Genomic DNA, 6,434 nt, shown 5'->3' with positions numbered 1-6,434 from the left:
CCTTGAGCAGCAAGAGGGTGAGTGAGGAAGGGAGAGAACCCACATGGCCAGTGGAGACTGAAGGATGGCCTGAGGAAACCCAGAGTAAGAGAGCCTTGGTGGAGAGGCCTCAGATGATTTTAACTGGAGTCAACAAATCCAGGAATCAAGCAGGGAGCTGTGCATTCCCCACAGATCCTACAGGCATGAGAGTGTAGTCAGATATGGCATTGTGCCACACAAACCAGTGTACACTCACCTGAGTGGCCTTGGCTCAGGAGCTCCATGACCAGGTCAAGGTGAAGATGAGCCAGTTGGAGTAGAGTTCAAAGTGTCCATGGGCTTCCAATACCCTTGGCTGCTCTACCCCCCTTCCATGCAACAGAATGTCCTGAAGCTTGACTTCCAATGACAGAGCTCTGAGCACACAGCTGAAAAAAATGGGATTTTTGGCCCTATAGTAGCCATTCAGGACAAGAAACTATTAATGTTTGCATGGCATGGGTAATGATGAGGAGTGCTGTAAGCAGACCCAACTGTCCCAGACTGAAAGAGAACCCACCAGCTAAATGTGACATTTCATCTCTTATCTGAACGTCTGTGATCCTGAAAAAAATTTTTCCCTTTGTGGGCAAGTGGCTTTGAGACCTAGGGTATGAACAGCTTCCCTCACCACCACTCATCCTAAAAAAGTGACAAAAGATATTGATATCCCAAGAAGAAGGCCTTTTCCACACAAAAAAGATAAGCTAAAAAATATGTCTGAAAGTGATAAAACAAGTATGAAGATCTACATTCTCTCTGTGTCCCCCTGCCTTCCTTAATATAAACACCCTTGCCCATCTGTAAACAGAGAGATAATGATGTGAGGAAAATGGGCCACTTGAACACCTTGGAGCTAGCTTTAAATAAATCCTTTTTACCGAAATATATGCCCTCCTTTGGTTTGGTCAGTGACAAGCAGACAAATTTAAGCCTATGAGCCTAAGGGGATGGTAACACTTTGGGTGACCATGAAGGGACTTTAGTCCCTGCTCCTGAGAGCTGTGCATCCCAGCAATCACTTGGGAAAGAGATCGCTTGCTAATGGCTAGCTCAACCTGCTGTTGAGACTTCAGGGACATTCCAGCACCTACCAGGGACACCTTTGAACCCTGAAAATTCTCCCTTTCCCATCTGCTGCATCAGCTGCCTATAAATGCTTTTGTTGGTTAAAAAAAAAAAAAAAACGGTTTCGGGAGCTCTGATCTAGTGAACTTGTAAATTCCAGATTCCCTCCTATTCAGAACTGATGGGCTCTGCCTGGTTTCCCCTTGGAAGTGGGCTCCAAGGATCTACTCTCTGCAAGTTTGGATCTCTTTTAGGTCATTCAGCAGTGCCAACTGGGTGAGGCAAGGACTTTCACTATTTGAGGCCACTCAGACCTAGTGCAGGTCTTTTTGGTGTGCAAAGAGATAGGCGTGAGAAGAGATTCAGAGGTTAAAACAAACAAACAAACATTTCCAGATATTTGTTTTGGTTTCATTTGGTTTAGAATACTCCTTTGCTTTGGTCTGCTTTGATATGCTTGTATTTGCTTTTGTGCTTGCACCACTGAGGTAAATCCCCAGCACATTTTTCTCTTCTTATAACCACTTTTATTGTAGGATGAGTAGCAGGGTTTCATTCAGTACCATCTAAAATTATATAAGCCATTTGGGCTTCAAGTCATTCTGAGGTTTCTTTGTGAGCCAATATAGAGCTCAAGGCTCTTGAGCCATTTGTCCACAAAAATAACTTTAAACATTTTAAAAAGATTAAAGAAACCTGCTGATGTGTTTAAAAAGCTCTGTTATAAACTGCTCAAAAATGAAAATACTTGTGGTACTTTGCAGCTCCCTAGTAAAGTTTTAGTTATCTGTAATTTAAAAGGAGTGATTTTATTGTGACACACACTATATATATATATATATATATATATATATATATATGTATATAAAAGCACACTCTGATTTCAGAGGGCTGTCCATAAAAGAATTCACTAAAATAAGATTGGCAAAGATACAAATGTTTTGCCTTTGTGTTTTTCTTTGTGGGGACTACTGATTCTAAACTGGATTATTTTTCATATTAGATAAGACATAAATTTCTAACCATCAATATCTAAATTTTAGTGCAGTAAAATGTCTTAAATTGACCAAGATCTACAATAAATTAAGGCAAAGAATAAAATCTTCAAAAAATTCAATTCAGTTTAATTAGGCAAGCAATCACCTTTGATATATATATTTCCAACCTGCTTACAACCTCAATCATACCTTCAGATATGCAATTTTAAGATTAAATATTGTATAAGACTAATAAAAAACATGACAAACATATAACTTTTAAAAACTGATAAATTAGAACTTTAAATCATTGCTTTATGTGTGTTGGCATAAATGTATATATTATGTTATGCTTACTTGTATACTTGTATTTATATATTGTTGAGATGGTACCAGATTACTTTTTTTAAAAACTGCTCAATAACTTAAAAACATAAGCCTAAATACCTCTTTGTTCACATGACTTTTATAAAATGTTTTTAAAAGGTCAAGTATGGTGAAGCATTCCTGAAATCCCAGCATGCAGGAGGATGAGACAGGAAGATTTCGAGGCCACTCTGGGCTACATAGTGAGACTCTGTCTCAAAAGAAAAAAAGAAAAGTTTTAAAAGATATAACAAAGGTGTCCTCAACTGCTAATGTAAATTTTCCCTACATTAGCTAATCAAATTTATATTTGAGATGTTTTAACTTTAGAAAGAGTTTCAGTTTCACAAAAGTTAAAGATACTAATTGCTGGGTGTGGTTGCACAAGCCTGTAATGCCAGCACTCAGGAAGCTGAGGCAGGAGCTGTGAGTTTGAGGCCACCCTGGGCTACATAATCAGTTCAAGGCCAGCCTGAATTACACTGTGAAACCTTGTCTCAAAAAAACAAATTAAAGGGCATATAATTAAAATTTTTGAGTTTGTTAAGATCCTAAAAGCTCTTAAAAAATCTGAGTCAGTTAAACATTGAGACAATATGAATATACCAATGTCTGGGTATTCTTTTATTTTAAATTATTTAGCTTCTCAAACAATGATATATAGCAATAGTCAATATAAAGGCTGCTTCTAAATTTGTACCGGGGTCCTATTTTTTTAATGTTCTTACAATTTAATAAATAATTCTCTTGATGACTGCAGTTATAAAAGCTGTGGTAGTATTCACAGTAATGGTGGTTTTCCTCATTGGTCTGTAGTCTTAAATAAGTGTAAGAAGGTATTGTATGAAACATCTTTTAAACCAGTCAGACTGCACTGATGCATCCATCATTCTCAGGATTGCTGGTTACCTGGCCATATTTACCCCAGATAACCTTGCCTCCTTGTGTCACAAGGCCCAACTCACTCATGTTCACTTCAATCACTGTACCTTTGGTAATAACACCCAAAGTTGTATATAGTGGTGATGAAGGATTTTTTTTCACATGAAGTATTGGCAGGCAAAAGGTGGCTTTCTGTTCAGGATGTGTTACATGGGTCTTCTTGAAACATAAGCCCATTGGCCTAATGAACCTTTCATATTTTGGTGGTTTTCTTGTAAATCCATCTCCAACAAAGCAGACTTTAGTAACCATCCTCTTCCATGCCTTCTTTTTTCTCTTTCCAGTTCAAATAACTTTCAATACTTCTGTCTCTCCCTGTGCACGAACTTTGGGCAGAGGGACTTTCCATTTTCCTGCCTTTTCTTTCTTTTTTTTTGTGCCTTTTCTTTTCTTTTCTTTTCTTTTCTTTTCTTTTCTGTTTAATCATGTTGGAAAGCACTTTTGCCTGACACTGTCCCTCTCTGTCTAGCAGATAAGCAGTTACTGCTCCCTGAGGAGTCTTTTCATCATTCTTTTGTTTGGTGTTTCTCTTTTTATGCATCTTGATAGTCTTCTTCATTTGTATTTTCTCAGCATGGTGCTGTTTATGGTACAGCTTAGCCTTCAGGCCAATCATTTTTTTGCCTTCTTTGAACATTCATGAGACTCTGAACTTTCCTTCTTTCTCTTTTTCTCATGGTAAGCCAAATGATATCCATAACATTTATGTTGTAATTCAATATATTCATTTTGTGGCATGGTGACAGCTGCAGAGCCGCTGGGGGTGGCTTCAGGCAAGGGAAGAAAAGTTTCAACTTTGGGGTCTCTCTGACACATGACCTGACTCCATGTAGCTGGAAACAGGAAAGAAAAGTAGGGGCCTATTTTTTGATAGACATTAGTTTAAAATGTTAGAGTGTTTGGGGTTTTTTTTCTTTTCTTTTTTTTTTGAGACAGGGTCTCACTATGTAGTTCAGGTTTGCTTTGCACTTACTATGTAGCAGAGGCTGGCCTCAAACTCAAAGCATTTCTCCTGCCTCAGCCCCCTGAGTGCTGGAATTCCAGGTGTGTGCCACCATTCCCAGGAAAAATGTTAGAGTTTATACCAAAATCTATCCTTATTTTCCTAGACATTAGTTTAAAAAGTTAGAGTTTATAGCAAGAATGGCCTTTGAGTCCCTGATAACAAAATGAAAATCATGCTTTTTAATAAATAGCAAGTAAAGACCCAGGTCTAGCTATTTCTTACCTCTGTAGTGGTCTGCATGCCATGACTACAGTAGTTTCAGGATTAGCTTCTTCCAAAATGTTCTCAAGACTGCTTTCTTAACCAAGAGTGGCTTAAGGAGTCTGACAGCTTCTACTTGGTTATTCTACTTGGTGTGAGTTAGTAACAGACTTTCCCTATGGTTTATTAAAATTAAAAAATGGAAATACTTTTAAAAGTTTCTATTCATTAGACATTATCTAATAAAAGTCTATTGGAAAGCTTTCTTACTAAGTCTATATAAAAAACAGGCAATTTTGTCTTATACACTAAGGTGTGTCTAAATAAGCACTGTCCAGCCATGCTGTACTTCTTCCTAATTTCTTGAAAAAGCAGAGTCCATATTTACATATTAACTCATTCAACTCTAAAATGATTATACAAAATAAATATTTCTCCCTACCATTCTTAGATCTTTCCAGATTTTCTGAGCTATTCCATTTTCAATGCCCACCATTAATAAAGTTCCCTTTATGGTCTTCCAAGTAGATTCACTTATGGGTATCCTTGTTTCCCAAAATAGTTTGCTTTTGGTGACATAAAAATGTGATTATAAATAATTCCTTGAGGTCAATATGAAGATTCAAGTTCAAAAGCCCCCCAAAAACCTTCAAAAATTTAAATAATACTGTTATAGTGTATGCAAAGGGAATTTTGAGATATTGACAAGTTTTCCATTTTTTTCTCAACAAAAGTTTGCTTTAAGATAATTACTTGTGGGCCGGGGATTTAGTTCAGTGGTTTCACCACCTGCTGCGCAAGTGCAAGGACCCAAATTCAATCCCCAGTACCAAAAAAAAAAAAAAAAAAAAAAGATAATTACTTGTGTTTGTCAAATATTTCACATTTTACATACAATGTAAATGTCATTGTTAAAAATTAAACAGATTGGAAGACAACAAATCACCCCACTGCAGACAGGCAGCCACCTGATTCCACATTACCAAGGAGCAGAGGACATCAGACCACCAGACCAAGTTACTGAGTCCCACTGTTCCCGGCCCAGAGGTAGGGCCTTCTGAGCCATTGTCCCACTGCTCCTGGTCCAGAGGAAGGGGCTTTCCAGTCATCATCCCTCCCGCTGCTCCCAGCCCAGAGGAAAGGGCTTTTGGGCCACCAACCCTAGTGCTGCTCCCAGCCCCTGTCCCATCTCACCCAGCTCAGAGGAGGTAATCTGTGCAGGCGCTAACAGCCCCCCACCCCAGTTGAAATGAGAAAACAAGTAAATAAGTCTCAAAACCAGACTTCCAGATCACCTACAGCAACCCCAAAGGGAAATGAGATGGAACCCTCTGATACTCAACCACCTGGACCCACTCAACTGGCAACAAAAGGGGATCTGGAAAAAATGAAATCAGAAATAATTTCTCAGATAACAGGAGAAATTGTGCCCTTAGTGCAAGACATGATTAATAAATCTAGAGAGGAGCTGAGGAACATGATGGAATCTGAACATAAGAAACAAATGAAATCCATAAAACAGATGCAAATAGATTTGCAGGAGATGAAAAACTCCATTGAAAGTCTACACAGCAGAATGAGCCAGTGTGAGGACAGAATTTCAGATATAGAAGATAAGATTGCAATTAGTGACCAGGAAAAGAAAAATTGCTTCAAAATTCTAAGGGAACATGAGAAATCAATCCAGCAGCTGCTAGATGATGCAAAAAAAAATAACATAAGACTGATTGGGCTCAATAAAGAAACAGGAGAGAGTGGATATGACATAAAAAAATCTCTTCACAGAAATAATGGCAGAAAACTTCCCAAGCAGGGGAAAAGAGCTTGACATACAGATAAGTGAGGCATATAGG

At 38.2% G+C, this 6,434-nt stretch overlaps 1 pseudogene; it reads right to left on the bottom strand.

Annotated features, from left to right (window-relative positions):
• Nucleotides 1–3,287: 3,287 nt before the first annotated feature.
• On the bottom strand, nucleotides 3,288–4,170 carry LOC101724486 (ribosome biogenesis protein NSA2 homolog; annotated as a pseudogene).
• Between the last annotated feature and the right edge of the window lie 2,264 nt (nucleotides 4,171–6,434).

This window comes from Heterocephalus glaber, unplaced genomic scaffold (genome assembly GCF_053883595.1).
Source record: "Heterocephalus glaber isolate CG9 unplaced genomic scaffold, H.glaber_assembly_v1.0 deba00000281, whole genome shotgun sequence".
Taxonomy (NCBI): Eukaryota; Metazoa; Chordata; class Mammalia; order Rodentia; family Bathyergidae; genus Heterocephalus; species Heterocephalus glaber.
This window is presented reverse-complemented; position numbering and strand designations above follow the sequence as displayed.